Source organism: Triticum aestivum, chromosome 3D, assembly GCF_018294505.1.
Source record: "Triticum aestivum cultivar Chinese Spring chromosome 3D, IWGSC CS RefSeq v2.1, whole genome shotgun sequence".
In the NCBI taxonomy this organism is placed as follows: Eukaryota; Viridiplantae; Streptophyta; class Magnoliopsida; order Poales; family Poaceae; genus Triticum; species Triticum aestivum.
The window spans coordinates 49,507,298-49,526,692 of record NC_057802.1 but is presented as its reverse complement, the minus strand read 5'-3'; positions in this window follow the sequence as shown (position 1 = coordinate 49,526,692).

The following is a 19,395-nucleotide window of genomic DNA, read 5'->3' as shown; positions in this document are numbered from 1 at the left end:
GTTTAAAATTGTTGCTTGCATTAGATTGCTAAATGACATGTGGGGATTTTTTCGGAATTGTTGTTTGTTGTTCCGGCCTCATTTAAACTTGCCTAAATAGTTAGTTTACTTATGCTTCACCTCTTGCCATGTTAATCTAAATTTAATATTGCTGGGTACATAACCGAGAGAGAACTAAATAATTGATGTGGTGTCTCGTCAATATGCAACTCGTTGCATATTGAGCTCCACTTAACTTGTAGTATTGTTTTACACTTTGCCATGCCATGCCTCATTAAACCGGACATGCATCATACTTGATTGTGCATCATGCCATTTTTATGTGATGGTTGTTTACCATGTTGTTTGTGTTGGAAATATGCCCTAGAGGCAATAATAAAATGGTTATTATTATATTTCCATGTTCATGATAATTGTCTGTTGTTCATGCTATAATTGTATTAACTGGAAACCGTAATACATGTGTGACTACATAGACCACAACATGTCCCTAGTAAGCCTCTAGTTGACTAGCTCGTTGATCAATAGATGGTTATGGTTTCCTGACCATGGACATTGGATGTCATTGATAACGGGATCACATCATTAGGAGAATGATGTGATGGACAAGACCCAATCCTAAGCATAGCACAAGATCGTGTAGTTCGTTTGCTAGAGCTTTTCTAATGTCAAGTATCATTTCCATAGACCATGAGATTGTGCAACTCCCGGATACCGTAGGAATGCTTTGGGTGTACCAAACGTCACAACGTAACTGGGTGGCTATAAAGGTGCACTACAGGTATCTCCGAAAGTGTCTGTTGGGTTGGCACGAATCGAGACTGGGATTTGTCACTCCGTATGACGGAGAGGTATCTCTGGGCCCACTCGGTAATGCATCATCATAATGAGCTCAATGTGACTAAGGAGTTAGCCACGGGATCATGCGTTACGGTACAAGTAAAGTGACTTGCCGGTAACAAGATTGAACAAGGTATTGGGATACCGACGATCGAATCTCGGGCAAGTAACGTACCGATTGACAAAGGGAATTGTATATGGGATTGATGGAATCCTTGACATCGTGGTTCATCCGATGAGATCATCGTGGAACATGTGGGAGCCAACATGGGTATCCAGATCCCGCTGTTGGTTATTGACCAGAGAGTTGTCTCGGTCATGTCTGCATGTCTCCCGAACCCGTAGGGTCTACACACTTAAGGTTCGGTGACGCTAGAGTTGTAGAGATATTAGTATGCGGTTAACCGAAAGTTGTTCGGTGTCCCGGATGAGATCCCGGACGTCACGAGGAGTTCCGGAATGGTCCGGAGGTAAAGATTTATATATGGGAAGTCCTATTTTGGCCACCGGAAAATGTTCGGGATTTTTCGGTATTGTACCGGGAAGGTTCTAGAAGGTTCCGAAGTGGGGCTCACCTGCATGGGGGGACCCACATGAACGTGGGTAGTGGGGGCAAGGCCCCACACCCCTGGTCAAGGCGCACCAAGATCCCACCTTAGAAGGAATAAGATCATATCCCGAAGGGATAAGATCAAGATCCCTAAAAAGGGGGGATAACAATCGGTGGGGAAGGGAAATGATGGGATTTCTTTCCCCCACCTTTGCCAACGCCCCAATGGACTTGGAGGGCAAGAAACCAGCCCCCTCCACCCCTATATATAGTGGGGAGGCGCATGGGAGCAGCACCCTAAGCCCTGGCGCCTCCCTCCCTCCCGTGACACCTCTTCCTCCCCGCTTGCGCTTGGCGAAGCCCTGCCGGGATCCCGCTACTTCCACCACCACGCCGTCGTGCTGCTGGATCTCCATCAACTTCTCCTCCCCCCTTGCTGGATCAAGAAGGAGGAGACATCCCCGCTCCGTACGTGTGCTGAACGCGGAGGTGCCATCCGTTCGGCGCTAGGATCATCGGTGATTTGGATCACGACGAGTACGACTCCATCAACCCCGTTCTCTTGAACGCTTCCGCGCGCGATCTACAAGGGTATGTAGATGCACTCCCCTCTCTCTCTTTGCTAGATGACTCCATAGATTGATCTTGGTGACACGTAGGAAAATTTTGAATTTCTGCTACGTTCCCCAACAGTGGCATCATGAGCCAGGTTTATGCGTAGATTCTATGCACGAGTAGAACACAAAGTAGTTGTGGGCGACGATTTGTTCAATTTGCTTACCGTTACTAGTCTTATCTTGATTCGGCGGCATTGTGGGATGAAGCGGCCCGGACCGACCTTACACATACTCTTACGTGAGACACGTTCCACCGACTGACATGCACTTGATGCATAAGGTGGCTAGCGGGTGTGTGTCTCTCCCACTTTAGTCGGATCGGATTCGATGAAAAGGGTCCTTATGAAGGGTAAATAGCAATTGGCATATCACCGTTGTGGCTTTTGCGTAGGTAAGAAACGTTCTTGCTAGAAACCCATAGCAGCCACGTAAAACATGCAACAACAATTAGAGGATGTCTAACTTGTTTTTGCAGGGTATGCTATGTGATGTGATATGGCCAAAAGGATGTGATGAATGATATATGTGATGTATGAGATTGATCATGTTCTTGTAATAGGAATCACGACTTGCATATCGATGTGTATGACAACCGGCAGGAGCCATAGGAGTTGTCTTAATTTATTGTATGACCTGCGTGTCAATGAAAAACGCCATGTAATTACTTTACTTTATTGCTAACCGTTAGCCATAGTAGTAGAAGTAATAGTTGGCGAGACAACTTCATGAAGACACGATGATGGAGATCATGATGATGGAGATCATGGTGTCATGCCGGTGATGAAGGTGATCATGCCGCGCCTCGAAGATGGAGATCAAAAGGCGCAAGATGATATTGGCCATATCATGTCACTTTATGATTTGCATGTGATGTTTGTCATGTTTACATCTTATTTGCTTAGAACGACGGTAGCATAAATAAGATGATCCCTCACTAAAATTTCAAGAGATGTGTTCCCCCTAACTGTGCACCGTTGCGAAGGTTCGTTGTTTCGAAGCACCACGTGAAGATCGGGTGTGATAGATTCTAACGTTCGCATACAACGGGTGTTGAAGAGCCTAGCATGTACAGACATGGCCTCGGAACACAAGCAAAACACTTAGGTTGACTTGACGAGCCTAGCATGTACAGACATGTCCTCGGAACACAAGAGACCGAAAGGTCGAACATGAGTCGTATAGTAGATACGATCAACATGGAGATGTTCACCGATGATGACTAGTCCGTCTCACGTGATGATCAGACACGACCTAGTCGATTCAGATCATGTATCACTTAGATGACTAGAGGGATGTCTATCTAAGTGGGAGTTCATTAAATAATCAGATGAACTTAATTATCATGAACATAGTCAAAAGGTCTTTGCAAATAATGTCGTAGCTTACGCTTCAGTTCTACTAAGATATGTTCCTAGAGAAAATTTAGTTGAAAGTTGATAGTAGCAATTATGCGGACTGGGTCCGTAAACTGAGGATTGTCCTCATTGCTGCACAGAAGGCTTATGTCCTTAATGCACCGCTCGGTGTGCTGAACCTCGAGCGTCGTCTGTAGATGTTACGAAACATCTGACATACACGTTTTGATGACTACGTGATAGTTCAGTGTGTGATGCTAACGGTTTAAAATTGTGGCACCAAAGACGGTTTTGAAACGTCGCAGAACATATGAGATGTTGCAAAGACTGAAATTGGGATTTCAGACTAATGCCCACGTCAAGAGGTATGAGACCTCTGACAAGTTTCTTAAGCCTGCAAACTAAGGGAGAAAAGCTCAATCGTTGAGCATGTGCTCAGATTGTCTGAGTACTACAATCACTTGAATCGAGTGGGAGTTAATCATCCAGATGAGATAGTGATGGTTCTCCATAGTCACTTCCACCAAGCTATTAGAGCTTCGTGATGAACTATAACATATCAGGGATAGACATGATGATCCTTGAGCAACTCGCGATGTTTGACACCGCGAAAGTAGAAATCAAGAAGGAGCATCAATTGTTGATGGTTAGTAAAACCACTAGTTTCTAGAAGGGCAAGGGCAAGAAGGGATACTTCATGAAACGGCAAATCAGTTGCTGCTCTAGTGAAGAAACCCAAGGTTGAACCCAAACCCGAGACTAAGTGCTTCTGAAATGAGGGGAACGGTCACTGAAGCAGAACTACCCTAGATACTTCGTAGATGAGAAGGCTGGCAAGGTCGACAGAAGTATATTGGATATACATTATATTAATGTGTACTTTACTAGTACTCCTAGTAGCACCAGGGTATTAGATACCGGTTCGGTTGCTAAGTGTTAGTAACTCGAAATAAAAGCTGCGGAATAAACGGAGACTAGCTAAAGGTGAGATGACGATATGTGTTGGAAGTGTTTCCAAGGTTGATGTGATCAAGCATCGCATGCTCCCTCTACCATCGAGATTGGGGTTAAACCTGAATAATTATTATTTGGTGTTTGCGTTGAGCATAGACATGATTGGATTATGTTTATCGCAATACGGTTATTCATTAAAGGAGAATAATGGTTACTCTGTCTATTTGAATAATACCTTCAATGGTCTTGCACCTAAAATGAATGGTTTATTGAATCTCGATCGTAGTGATACACATGTTCATGCCAAAAGATATAAGATAGTAATGATAGTACCACATACTTGTGGCACTGCCACTTGAGTCATATTGGTATAAAACGCATGAAGAAGCTCCATGTTGATGGATCTTTGGACTCACTCGTTTTTGAAAAGATTGAGACATGCGAACCATGTCTATTAGTATATATGCATGAAGAAAGTCCATACAGATGGATCATTTGGACTCACTTGATTTTGAATCACTTGAGACATGCAAATCATACCACATGGGCAAGATGACTGAAAGGCCTCGTTTTCAGTAAGATGGAACAAGAGAGCAACTTGTTGGAAGTAATACATTTGATGTGTGCAGTCCAATGAGTGCTGACGCACGCAGTGGATATCGTTATGTTCTTACTTCACAGATGATTTGAGTAGATGCTGAGAATATTTACTTGATGAAACACAAGTCTGAATTATTGAAAGGTTCAAGTAATTTCAGAGTGAAGTTGAAGATCGTCGTGACAAGAGGATAAAATGTCTGTGATATGATCATAGAGATGAATATCTGAGTTACGAGTTTGGCACACAATTAAGAAATTGTGGAAATTGTTTCACGACTAATACCGCCTGGAACACCATATTGTGATGGTGTGTCCGAACATCATAACTGCACCCTATTGGATATGGTGCATACCATGATGTCTCTTATCGAATTACAACTATCGTTTATGGGTTAGGCATTAGAGACAACCGCATTCACTTTAAATAGGGCACCACGCAATTCCGTTGAGACGACACCGTATGAACTATGGTTTAGAGAAACCTAAGCTGTCGTTTCTTAAAAGTTTGGGGCTGCGACGCTTATGTGAAAAAGTTTCAGGCTGATAAGCTCGAACCCAAAGCGGATAAATGCATCTTCATAGAATACCCAAAACAGTTGGGTATACCTCCTATTTCAGATCTGGAAGCAAAAGTGATTGTTTCTAGAAACGGGTCCTTTCTCGAGGAAAAGTTTCTCTCGAAAGAATTGAGTGGGAGGATGGTGGAGACTTGATGAGGTCATTGAACCGTCACTTCAACTAATGTGTAGCAGGGCACAGGAAGTTGTTCCTGTGGCACCTACACCAATTGAAGTGGAAGCTTATGATAGTGATCATGAAACTTCAGATCAAGTCACTACCAAACCTCGTAGAACGACAAGGATGCGTACTACTTCAGAGTGGTACGTAATCCTGTCTTGGAAGTCATGTTGCTAGACAACAATGAACCTACGAGCTATGGAGAAGCGATGGTGGGCCCGGATTCCGACGAATGGCTCGAGGCCATAAAATCCGAGAGGATCCATGTATGAAAACAAAGTATAGACTTTGAAATAACTACTTTATGGTCGTAAGGCTGTTGGGTACAGATGGATTTTAAAGGGAAGACAAACAATGATGGTAAGTGTCACCATTAAGAAAGCTCGACTTGTCGTTAAGATGTTTTCCGGCAAGTTCAAGGAGTTGACTGCGATGAGACTTTCTCACTCGTAGCGATGCTAAGAGTCTGTTAGAATTATATTAGCAGTTACTGCATTATTTATGAAATCTTGCAGATAGGATGTCAAAACATTGTTTCCTCGACGATTTTCTTGAGGAAAGGTTGTATGTGATACAACCAGAAGGTTTTGTCAATCCTGAAAGATGCTAACAAGTATGCAAAGCTCCAGCAATCCTTCTAAGGATTGGAGTAAGCATCTCGGAGTTGGAATGAACGCTTTGATGAGATGATCAAAGATTTTGGGTTTATACAAAGTTCATGAGAAACTTGTATTTCCAAAGAAGTGAGTGGGAGCACTATAGAATTTTTGATGAGTATATGTTGTTAACATATTGTTGATCAGAAATGATGTAGAATTTCTGGAAAGCATCCAGGGTTATTTGAAAAGTGTTTTTAATGGAAAACCTGGATTAAGCTACTTGAACATTGAGCATCAAGATCTATAAGGATAGATCAAAAACGCTTAATAGTACTTTCAAATGAATACATACCGTGACAAGATTTTGAAGGAGTTCAAAATAGATCAGCAAAGAAGGAGTTCTTGGCTGTGTTACAAGGTGTGAGTATTGAGTAAGACTCAAGACCTGACCACGGCAGAAGAAAGAGAAAGGACGAAGGTCGTCCCCTATGCTTTAGACGTAGGCTCTACAATATGCTATGCTGTGTACCGCACCTGAAGTGTGCCTTGCCATGAGTTAGTCAAGGGGTACAATAGTGATCCAGGAAGGGATCACATGACAGCGGTCGAACTTATCCTTAGTATCTAGTGGACTAAGGAATTTTCTCGATTATGGAGGTGGAAAGGGGTTCGTCGTAAAGGGTTACGTCGATGCAAACTTTGACACTAATCCGGATGACTCTGAGTAGTGAACCGGATTCGTATAGTAGAGCAGTTATTTGGAATAGCTCCAAGTAGCGCGTGGTAGCTGCATCTACAAGATGACATAGAGATTTGTAAAGCACACACGGATCTGAATGTTGCAGACCCGTTGACTAAAACCTCTCTCGTAAGCATAACATGATCAAACCCTAGAACTCATTGAGTGTTAATCACATGGTGATGTGAACTAGATTATTGACTCTAGTAAACTCTTGGGTATTAGTCACATGGCGATGTGAACTTTGAGTGTTAATCACATGGTGATGTGAACTAGATTATTGACTCTAGTGCAAGTGGGAGACTGTTGGAAATATGCCCTAGAGGCAATAATAAAATGGTTATTATTGTATTTCCTTGTTCATGATAATTGTCTGTTGTTCATGCTATAATTGTATTAACTGGAAACCGTAATACATGTGTGAATACATAGACCACAACATGTCCCTAGTAAGCCTCTAGTTGACTAGCTCGTTGATCAATAGATGGTTATGGTTTCCTGACCATGGACATTGGATGTCATTGATAACGGGATCACATCATTAGGAGAATGATGTGATGGACAAGACCCAATCCTAAGCATAGCACAAGATCGTGTAGTTCGTTTGCTAGAGCTTTTCTAATGTCAAGTATCATTTCCTTAGACCATGAGATTGTGCAACTCCCGGATACCGTAGGAATGCTTTGGGTGTACCAAACGTCACAACGTAACTGGGTGGCTATAAAGGTGCACTACAGGTATCTCCGAAAGTGTCTGTTGGGTTGGCACGAATCGAGACTGGGATTTGTCACTCCGTATGACGGAGAGGTATCTCTGGGCCCACTCGGTAATGCATCATCATAATGAGCTCAATGTGACTAAGGAGTTAGCCACGGGATCATGCGTTACGGTACGAGTAAAGTGACTTGCCGGTAACGAGATTGAACAAGGTATTGGGATACCGACGATCGAATCTCGGGCAAGTAACGTACCGATTGACAAAGGGAATTGTATACGGGATTGATTGAATCCTCGACATCGTGGTTCATCCGATGAGATCATCGTGGAACATGTGGGAGCCAACATGGGTATCCAGATCCCGCTGTTGGTTATTGACCGGAGAGTCGTCTCGGTCATGTCTGCATGTCTCCCGAACCCGTAGGGTCTACACACTTAAGGTTCGGTGACGCTAGAGTTGTAGAGATATTAGTATGCGGTTAACCGAAAGTTGTTCGGAGTCCCGGATGAGATCCCGGACGTCACGAGGAGTTCCGGAATGGTCCGGAGGTAAAGATTTATATATGGGAAGTCCTATTTTGGCCACCGGAAAATGTTCGGGATTTTTCGGTATTGTACCGGGAAGGTTCTAGAAGGTTCCGAAGTGGGGCCCACCTGCATGGGGGGACCCACATGAACGTGGGTAGTGGGGGCAAGGCCCCACACCCCTGGTCAAGGCGCACCAAGATCCCACCTTAGAAGGAATAAGATCATATCCCGAAGGGATAAGATCAAGATCCCTAAAAAGGGGGATAACAATCGGTGGGGAAGGGAAATGATGGGATTTCTTTCCCCCACCTTTGCCAACGCCCCAATGGACTTGGAGGGCAAGAAACCAGCCCCCTCCACCCCTATATATAGTGGGGAGGCGCATGGGAGCAGCACCCCAAGCCCTGGCGCCTCCCTCCCTCCCGTGACACCTCTTCCTCCCCGCTTGCGCTTGGCGAAGCCCTGCCGGGATCCCGCTACTTCCACCACCACGCCGTCGTGCTGCTGGATCTCCATCAACTTCTCCTCCCCCCTTGCTGGATCAAGAAGGAGGAGACGTCCCCGCTCCGTACGTGTGTTGAACGCGGAGGTGCCGTCCGTTCGGCGCTAGGATCATCGGTGATTTGGATCACGACGAGTACGACTCCATCAACCCCGTTCTCTTGAACGCTTCCGCGCGCGATCTACAAGGGTATGTAGATGCACTCCCCTCTCTCTCGTTGCTAGATGACTCCATAGATTGATCTTGGTGATACGTAGAAAATTTTGAATTTCTGCTACGTTCCCCAACAGTGGTATCATGAGCCAGGTTTATGCGTAGATTCTATGCACGAGTAGAACACAAAGTAGTTGTGGGCGACGATTTGTTCAATTTGCTTACCGTTACTAGTCTTATCTTGATTCGGCGGCATTGTGGGATGAAGCGGCCCGGACCGACCTTACACGTACTCTTACGTGAGACAGGTTCCACCGACTGACATGCACTTGATGCATAAGGTGGCTAGCGGGTGTCTGTCTCTCCCACTTTAGTCGGATCGGATTCGATGAAAAGGGTCCTTATGAAGGGTAAATAGCAATTGGCATATCACCGTTGTGGCTTTTGCGTAGGTAAGAAACGTTCTTGCTAGAAACCCATAGCAGCCACGTAAAACATGCAACAACAATTAGAGGACGTCTAACTTGTTTTTGCAGGGTATGCTATGTGATGTGATATGGCCAAAAGGATGTGATGAATGATATATGTGATGTATGAGATTGATCATGTTCTTGTAATAGGAATCACGACTTGCATGTCGATGAGTATGACAACCGGCAGGAGCCATAGGAGTTGTCTTAATTTATTGTATGACCTGCGTGTCAATGAAAAACGCCATGTAATTACTTTACTTTATTGCTAACCGTTAGCCATAGTAGTAGAAGTAATAGTTGGCGAGACAACTTCATGAAGACACGATGATGGAGATCATGATGGAGATCATGGTGTCATGCCGGTGACGAAGGTGATCATGCCGCGCCTCGAAGATGGAGATCAAAAGGCGCAAGATGATATTGGCCATATCATGTCACTTTATGATTTGCATGTGATGTTTGTCATGTTTACATCTTATTTGCTTAGAACGACGGTAGCATAAATAAGATGATCCCTCACTAAAATTTCAAGAGATGTGTTCCCCCTAACTGTGCACCGTTGCGAAGGTTCGTTGTTTCGAAGCACCACGTGATGATCGGGTGTGATAGATTCTAACGTTCGCATACAACGGGTGTTGACGAGCCTAGCATGTACAGACATGGCCTCGGAACACAAGCAAAACACTTAGGTTGACTTGACGAGCCTAGCATGTACAGACATGGCCTCGGAACACAAGAGACCGAAAGGTCGAACATGAGTCGTATAGTAGATACGATCAACATGGAGATGTTCACCGATGATGACTAGTCCGTCTCACGTGATGATCGGACACGGCCTAGTCGATTCGGATCATGTATCACTTAGATGACTAGAGGGATGTCTATCTAAGTGGGAGTTCATTAAATAATCAGATGAACTTAATTATCATGAACATAGTCAAAAGGTCTTTGCAAATAATGTCGTAGCTTACGCTTTAGTTCTACTAAGATATGTTCCTAGAGAAAATTTAGTTGAAAGTTGATAGTAGCAATTATGCGGACTGGGTCCGTAAACTGAGGATTGTCCTCATTGCTGCACAGAAGGCTTATGTCCTTAATGCACCGCTCGGTGTGCTGAACCTCGAGCGTCGTCTGTAGATGTTACGAAACATCTGACATACACGTTTTGATGACTACGTGATAGTTCAGTGTGTGATGCTAACGGTTTAAAATTGTGGCACCAAAGACGGTTTTGAAACGTCGCAGAACATATGAGATGTTCCAAAGACTGAAATTGGGATTTCAGACTAATGCCCACGTCAAGAGGTATGAGACCTCTGACAAGTTTCTTAAGCCTGCAAACTAAGGGAGAAAAGCTCAATCGTTGAGCATGTGCTCAGATTGTCTGAGTACTACAATCACTTGAATCGAGTGGGAGTTAATCTTCCAGATGAGATAGTGATGGTTCTCCATAGTCACTGCCACCAAGCTATTAGAGCTTCGTGATGAACTATAACATATCAGGGATAGACATGATGATCCTTGAGCAACTCGCGATGTTTGACACCGCGAAAGTAGAAATCAAGAAGGAGCATCAATTGTTGATGGTTAGTAAAACCACTAGTTTCTAGAAGGGCAAGGGCAAGAAGGGATACTTCATGAAACGGCAAATCAGTTGCTGCTCTAGTGAAGAAACCCAAGGTTGAACCCAAACCCGAGACTAAGTGCTTCTGAAATGAGGGGAACGGTCACTGAAGCAGAACTACCCTAGATACTTCGTAGATGAGAAGGCTGGCAAGGTCGACAGAAGTATATTGGATATACATTATATTAATGTGTACTTTACTAGTACTCCTAGTAGCACCAGGGTATTAGATACCGGTTCGGTTGCTAAGTGTTAGTAACTCGAAATAAAAGCTGCGGAATAAACGGAGACTAGCTAAAGGTGAGATGACGATATGTGTTGGAAGTGTTTCCAAGGTTGATGTGATCAAGCATCGCATGCTCCCTCTACCATCGAGATTGGGGTTAAACCTGAATAATTATTATTTGGTGTTTGCGTTGAGCATAGACATGATTGGATTATGTTTATCGCAATACGGTTATTCATTAAAGGAGAATAATGGTTACTCTGTCTATTTGAATAATACCTTCAATGGTCTTGCACCTAAAATGAATGGTTTATTGAATCTCGATCGTAGTGATACACATGTTCATGCCAAAAGATATAAGATAGTAATGATAGTACCACATACTTGTGGCACTGCCACTTGAGTCATATTGGTATAAAACGCATGAAGAAGCTCCATGTTGATGGATCTTTGGACTCACTCGTTTTTGAAAAGATTGAGACATGCGAACCATGTCTATTAGTATATATGCATGAAGAAAGTCCATACAGATGGATCATTTGGACTCACTTGATTTTGAATCACTTGAGACATGCAAATCATACCACATGGGCAAGATGACTGAAAGGCCTCGTTTTCAGTAAGATGGAACAAGAGAGCAACTTGTTGGAAGTAATACATTTGATGTGTGCAGTCCAATGAGTGCTGACGCACGCAGTGGATATCGTTATGTTCTTACTTCACAGATGATTTGAGTAGATGCTGAGAATATTTACTTGATGAAACACAAGTCTGAATTATTGAAAGGTTCAAGTAATTTCAGAGTGAAGTTGAAGATCGTCGTGACAAGAGGATAAAATGTCTGTGATATGATCATAGAGATGAATATCTGAGTTACGAGTTTGGCACACAATTAAGAAATTGTGGAAATTGTTTCACGACTAATACCGCCTGGAACACCATATTGTGATGGTGTGTCCGAACATCATAACTGCACCCTATTGGATATGGTGCATACCATGATGTCTCTTATCGAATTACAACTATCGTTTATGGGTTAGGCATTAGAGACAACCGCATTCACTTTAAATAGGGCACCACGCAATTCCGTTGAGACGACACCGTATGAACTATGGTTTAGAGAAACCTAAGCTGTCGTTTCTTAAAAGTTTGGGGCTGCGACGCTTATGTGAAAAAGTTTCAGGCTGATAAGCTCGAACCCAAAGCGGATAAATGCATCTTCATAGAATACCCAAAACAGTTGGGTATACCTCCTATTTCAGATCTGGAAGCAAAAGTGATTGTTTCTAGAAACGGGTCCTTTCTCGAGGAAAAGTTTCTCTCGAAAGAATTGAGTGGGAGGATGGTGGAGACTTGATGAGGTCATTGAACCGTCACTTCAACTAATGTGTAGCAGGGCACAGGAAGTTGTTCCTGTGGCACCTACACCAATTGAAGTGGAAGCTTATGATAGTGATCATGAAACTTCAGATCAAGTCACTACCAAACCTCGTAGGACGACAAGGATGCGTACTACTTCAGAGTGGTACGTAATCCTGTCTTGGAAGTCATGTTGCTAGACAACAATGAACCTACGAGCTATGGAGAAGCGATGGTGGGCCCGGATTCCGACGAATGGCTCGAGGCCATAAAATCCGAGAGGATCCATGTATGAAAACAAAGTATAGACTTTGAAAGAACTACTTGATGGTCGTAAGGCTGTTGGGTACAGATGGATTTTAAAGGGAAGACAGACAATGATGGTAAGTGTCACCATTAAGAAAGCTCGACTTGTCGTTAAGATGTTTTCCGGCAAGTTCAAGGAGTTGACTGCGATGAGACTTTCTCACTCGTAGCGATGCTAAGAGTCTGTTAGAATTATATTAGCAGTTACTGCATTATTTATGAAATCTTGCAGATAGGATGTCAAAACATTGTTTCCTCGACGATTTTCTTGAGGAAAGGTTGTATGTGATACAACCAGAAGGTTTTGTCAATCCTGAAAGATGCTAACAAGTATGCAAAGCTCCAGCAATCCTTCTAAGGATTGGAGTAAGCATCTCGGAGTTGGAATGAACGCTTTGATGAGATGATCAAAGATTTTGGGTTTATACAAAGTTCATGAGAAACTTGTATTTCCAAAGAAGTGAGTGGGAGCACTATAGAATTTTTGATGAGTATATGTTGTTAACATATTGTTGATCAGAAATGATGTAGAATTTCTGGAAAGCATCCAGGGTTATTTGAAAAGTGTTTTTAATGGAAAACCTGGATTAAGCTACTTGAACATTGAGCATCAAGATCTATAAGGATAGATCAAAAACGCTTAATAGTACTTTCAAATGAATACATACCGTGACAAGATTTTGAAGGAGTTCAAAATAGATCAGCAAAGAAGGAGTTCTTGGCTGTGTTACAAGGTGTGAGTATTGAGTAAGACTCAAGACCTGACCACGGCAGAAGAAAGAGAAAGGACGAAGGTCGTCCCCTATGCTTTAGACGTAGGCTCTACAATATGCTATGCTGTGTACCGCACCTGAAGTGTGCCTTGCCATGAGTTAGTCAAGGGGTACAATAGTGATCCAGGAAGGGATCACATGACAGCGGTCGAACTTATCCTTAGTATCTAGTGGACTAAGGAATTTTCTCGATTATGGAGGTGGAAAGGGGTTCGTCGTAAAGGGTTACGTCGATGCAAACTTTGACACTAATCCGGATGACTCTGAGTAGTGAACCGGATTCGTATAGTAGAGCAGTTATTTGGAATAGCTCCAAGTAGCGCGTGGTAGCTGCATCTACAAGATGACATAGAGATTTGTAAAGCACACACGGATCTGAATGTTGCAGACCCGTTGACTAAAACCTCTCTCGTAAGCATAACATGATCAAACCCTAGAACTCATTGAGTGTTAATCACATGGTGATGTGAACTAGATTATTGACTCTAGTAAACTCTTGGGTATTAGTCACATGGCGATGTGAACTTTGAGTGTTAATCACATGGTGATGTGAACTAGATTATTGACTCTAGTGCAAGTGGGAGACTGTTGGAAATATGCCCTAGAGGCAATAATAAAATGGTTATTATTGTATTTCCTTGTTCATGATAATTGTCTGTTGTTCATGCTATAATTGTATTAACTGGAAACCGTAATACATGTGTGAATACATAGACCACAACATGTCCCTAGTAAGCCTCTAGTTGACTAGCTCGTTGATCAATAGATGGTTATGGTTTCCTGACCATGGACATTGGATGTCATTGATAACGGGATCACATCATTAGGAGAATGATGTGATGGACAAGACCCAATCCTAAGCATAGCACAAGATCGTGTAGTTCGTTTGCTAGAGCTTTTCTAATGTCAAGTATCATTTCCTTAGACCATGAGATTGTGCAACTCCCGGATACCGTAGGAATGCTTTGGGTGTACCAAACGTCACAACGTAACTGGGTGGCTATAAAGGTGCACTACAGGTATCTCCGAAAGTGTCTGTTGGGTTGGCACGAATCGAGACTGGGATTTGTCACTCCGTATGACGGAGAGGTATCTCTGGGCCCACTCGGTAATGCATCATCATAATGAGCTCAATGTGACTAAGGAGTTAGCCACGGGATCATGCGTTACGGTACGAGTAAAGTGACTTGCCGGTAACGAGATTGAACAAGGTATTGGGATACCGACGATCGAATCTCGGGCAAGTAACGTACCGATTGACAAAGGGAATTGTATACGGGATTGATTGAATCCTCGACATCGTGGTTCATCCGATGAGATCATCGTGGAACATGTGGGAGCCAACATGGGTATCCAGATCCCGCTGTTGGTTATTGACCGGAGAGTCGTCTCGGTCATGTCTGCATGTCTCCCGAACCCGTAGGGTCTACACACTTAAGGTTCGGTGACGCTAGAGTTGTAGAGATATTAGTATGCGGTTAACCGAAAGTTGTTCGGAGTCCCGGATGAGATCCCGGACGTCACGAGGAGTTCCGGAATGGTCCGGAGGTAAAGATTTATATATGGGAAGTCCTATTTTGGCCACCGGAAAATGTTCGGGATTTTTCGGTATTGTACCGGGAAGGTTCTAGAAGGTTCCGAAGTGGGGCCCACCTGCATGGGGGGACCCACATGAACGTGGGTAGTGGGGGCAAGGCCCCACACCCCTGGTCAAGGCGCACCAAGATCCCACCTTAGAAGGAATAAGATCATATCCCGAAGGGATAAGATCAAGATCCCTAAAAAAGGGGGATAACAATCGGTGGGGAAGGGAAATGATGGGATTTCTTTCCCCCACCTTTGCCAACGCCCCAATGGACTTGGAGGGCAAGAAACCAGCCCCCTCCACCCCTATATATAGTGGGGAGGCGCATGGGAGCAGCACCCCAAGCCCTGGCGCCTCCCTCCCTCCCGTGACACCTCTTCCTCCCCGCTTGCGCTTGGCGAAGCCCTGCCGGGATCCCGCTACTTCCACCACCACGCCGTCGTGCTGCTGGATCTCCATCAACTTCTCCTCCCCCCTTGCTGGATCAAGAAGGAGGAGACGTCCCCGCTCCGTACGTGTGTTGAACGCGGAGGTGCCGTCCGTTCGGCGCTAGGATCATCGGTGATTTGGATCACGACGAGTACGACTCCATCAACCCCGTTCTCTTGAACGCTTCCGCGCGCGATCTACAAGGGTATGTAGATGCACTCCCCTCTCTCTCGTTGCTAGATGACTCCATAGATTGATCTTGGTGATACGTAGAAAATTTTAAATTTCTGCTACGTTCCCCAACAGTGGCATCATGAGCCAGGTTTATGCGTAGATTCTATGCACGAGTAGAACACAAAGTAGTTGTGGGCGACGATTTGTTCAATTTGCTTACCGTTACTAGTCTTATCTTGATTCGGCGGCATTGTGGGATGAAGCGGCCCGGACCGACCTTACACGTACTCTTACGTGAGACAGGTTCCACCGACTGACATGCACTTGATGCATAAGGTGGCTAGCGGGTGTCTGTCTCTCCCACTTTAGTCGGATCGGATTCGATGAAAAGGGTCCTTATGAAGGGTAAATAGCAATTGGCATATCACCGTTGTGGCTTTTGCGTAGGTAAGAAACGTTCTTGCTAGAAACCCATAGCAGCCACGTAAAACATGCAACAACAATTAGAGGACGTCTAACTTGTTTTTGCAGGGTATGCTATGTGATGTGATATGGCCAAAAGGATGTGATGAATGATATATGTGATGTATGAGATTGATCATGTTCTTGTAATAGGAATCACGACTTGCATGTCGATGAGTATGACAACCGGCAGGAGCCATAGGAGTTGTCTTAATTTATTGTATGACCTGCGTGTCAATGAAAAACGCCATGTAATTACTTTACTTTATTGCTAACCGTTAGCCATAGTAGTAGAAGTAATAGTTGGCGAGACAACTTCATGAAGACACGATGATGGAGATCATGATGATGGATCATGGTGTCATGCCGGTGACGAAGGTGATCATGCCGCGCCTCGAAGATGGAGATCAAAAGGCGCAAGATGATATTGGCCATATCATGTCACTTTATGATTTGCATGTGATGTTTGTCATGTTTACATCTTATTTGCTTAGAACGACGGTAGCATAAATAAGATGATCCCTCACTAAAATTTCAAGAGATGTGTTCCCCCTAACTGTGCACCGTTGCGAAGGTTCGTTGTTTCGAAGCACCACGTGATGATCGGGTGTGATAGATTCTAACGTTCGCATACAACGGGTGTTGACGAGCCTAGCATGTACAGACATGGCCTCGGAACACAAGCAAAACACTTAGGTTGACTTGACGAGCCTAGCATGTACAGACATGGCCTCGGAACACAAGAGACCGAAAGGTCGAACATGAGTCGTATAGTAGATACGATCAACATGGAGATGTTCACCGATGATGACTAGTCCGTCTCACGTGATGATCGGACACGGCCTAGTCGATTCGGATCATGTATCACTTAGATGACTAGAGGGATGTCTATCTAAGTGGGAGTTCATTAAATAATCAGATGAACTTAATTATCATGAACATAGTCAAAAGGTCTTTGCAAATAATGTCGTAGCTTACGCTTTAGTTCTACTAAGATATGTTCCTAGAGAAAATTTAGTTGAAAGTTGATAGTAGCAATTATGCGGACTGGGTCCGTAAACTGAGGATTGTCCTCATTGCTGCACAGAAGGCTTATGTCCTTAATGCACCGCTCGGTGTGCTGAACCTCGAGCGTCGTCTGTAGATGTTACGAAACATCTGACATACACGTTTTGATGACTACGTGATAGTTCAGTGTGTGATGCTAACGGTTTAAAATTGTGGCACCAAAGACGGTTTTGAAACGTCGCAGAACATATGAGATGTTCCAAAGACTGAAATTGGGATTTCAGACTAATGCCCACGTCAAGAGGTATGAGACCTCTGACAAGTTTCTTAAGCCTGCAAACTAAGGGAGAAAAGCTCAATCGTTGAGCATGTGCTCAGATTGTCTGAGTACTACAATCACTTGAATCGAGTGGGAGTTAATCTTCCAGATGAGATAGTGATGGTTCTCCATAGTCACTGCCACCAAGCTATTAGAGCTTCGTGATGAACTATAACATATCAGGGATAGACATGATGATCCTTGAGCAACTCGCGATGTTTGACACCGCGAAAGTAGAAATCAAGAAGGAGCATCAATTGTTGATGGTTAGTAAAACCACTAGTTTCTAGAAGGGCAAGGGCAAGAAGGGATACTTCATGAAACGGCAAATCAGTTGCTGCTCTAGTGAAGAAACCCAAGGTTGAACCCAAACCCGAGACTAAGTGCTTCTGAAATGAGGGGAACGGTCACTGAAGCAGAACTACCCTAGATACTTCGTAGATGAGAAGGCTGGCAAGGTCGACAGAAGTATATTGGATATACATTATATTAATGTGTACTTTACTAGTACTCCTAGTAGCACCAGGGTATTAGATACCGGTTCGGTTGCTAAGTGTTAGTAACTCGAAATAAAAGCTGCGGAATAAACGGAGACTAGCTAAAGGTGAGATGACGATATGTGTTGGAAGTGTTTCCAAGGTTGATGTGATCAAGCATCGCATGCTCCCTCTACCATCGAGATTGGGGTTAAACCTGAATAATTATTATTTGGTGTTTGCGTTGAGCATAGACATGATTGGATTATGTTTATCGCAATACGGTTATTCATTAAAGGAGAATAATGGTTACTCTGTCTATTTGAATAATACCTTCAATGGTCTTGCACCTAAAATGAATGGTTTATTGAATCTCGATCGTAGTGATACACATGTTCATGCCAAAAGATATAAGATAGTAATGATAGTACCACATACTTGTGGCACTGCCACTTGAGTCATATTGGTATAAAACGCATGAAGAAGCTCCATGTTGATGGATCTTTGGACTCACTCGTTTTTGAAAAGATTGAGACATGCGAACCATGTCTATTAGTATATATGCATGAAGAAAGTCCATACAGATGGATCATTTGGACTCACTTGATTTTGAATCACTTGAGACATGCAAATCATACCACATGGGCAAGATGACTGAAAGGCCTCGTTTTCAGTAAGATGGAACAAGAGAGCAACTTGTTGGAAGTAATACATTTGATGTGTGCAGTCCAATGAGTGCTGAGGCACGCAGTGGATATCGTTATGTTCTTACTTCACAGATGATTTGAGTAGATGCTGAGAATATTTACTTGATGAAACACAAGTCTGAATTATTGAAAGGTTCAAGTAATTTCAGAGTGAAGTTGAAGATCGTCGTGACAAGAGGATAAAATGTCTGTGATATGATCATAGAGATGAATATCTGAGTTACGAGTTTGGCACACAATTAAGAAATTGTGGAAATTGTTTCACGACTAATACCGCCTGGAACACCATATTGTGATGGTGTGTCCGAACATCATAACTGCACCCTATTGGATATGGTGCATACCATGATGTCTCTTATCGAATTACAACTATCGTTTATGGGTTAGGCATTAGAGACAACCGCATTCACTTTAAATAGGGCACCACGCAATTCCGTTGAGACGACACCGTATGAACTATGGTTTAGAGAAACCTAAGCTGTCGTTTCTTAAAAGTTTGGGGCTGCGACGCTTATGTGAAAAAGTTTCAGGCTGATAAGCTCGAACCCAAAGCGGATAAATGCATCTTCATAGAATACCCAA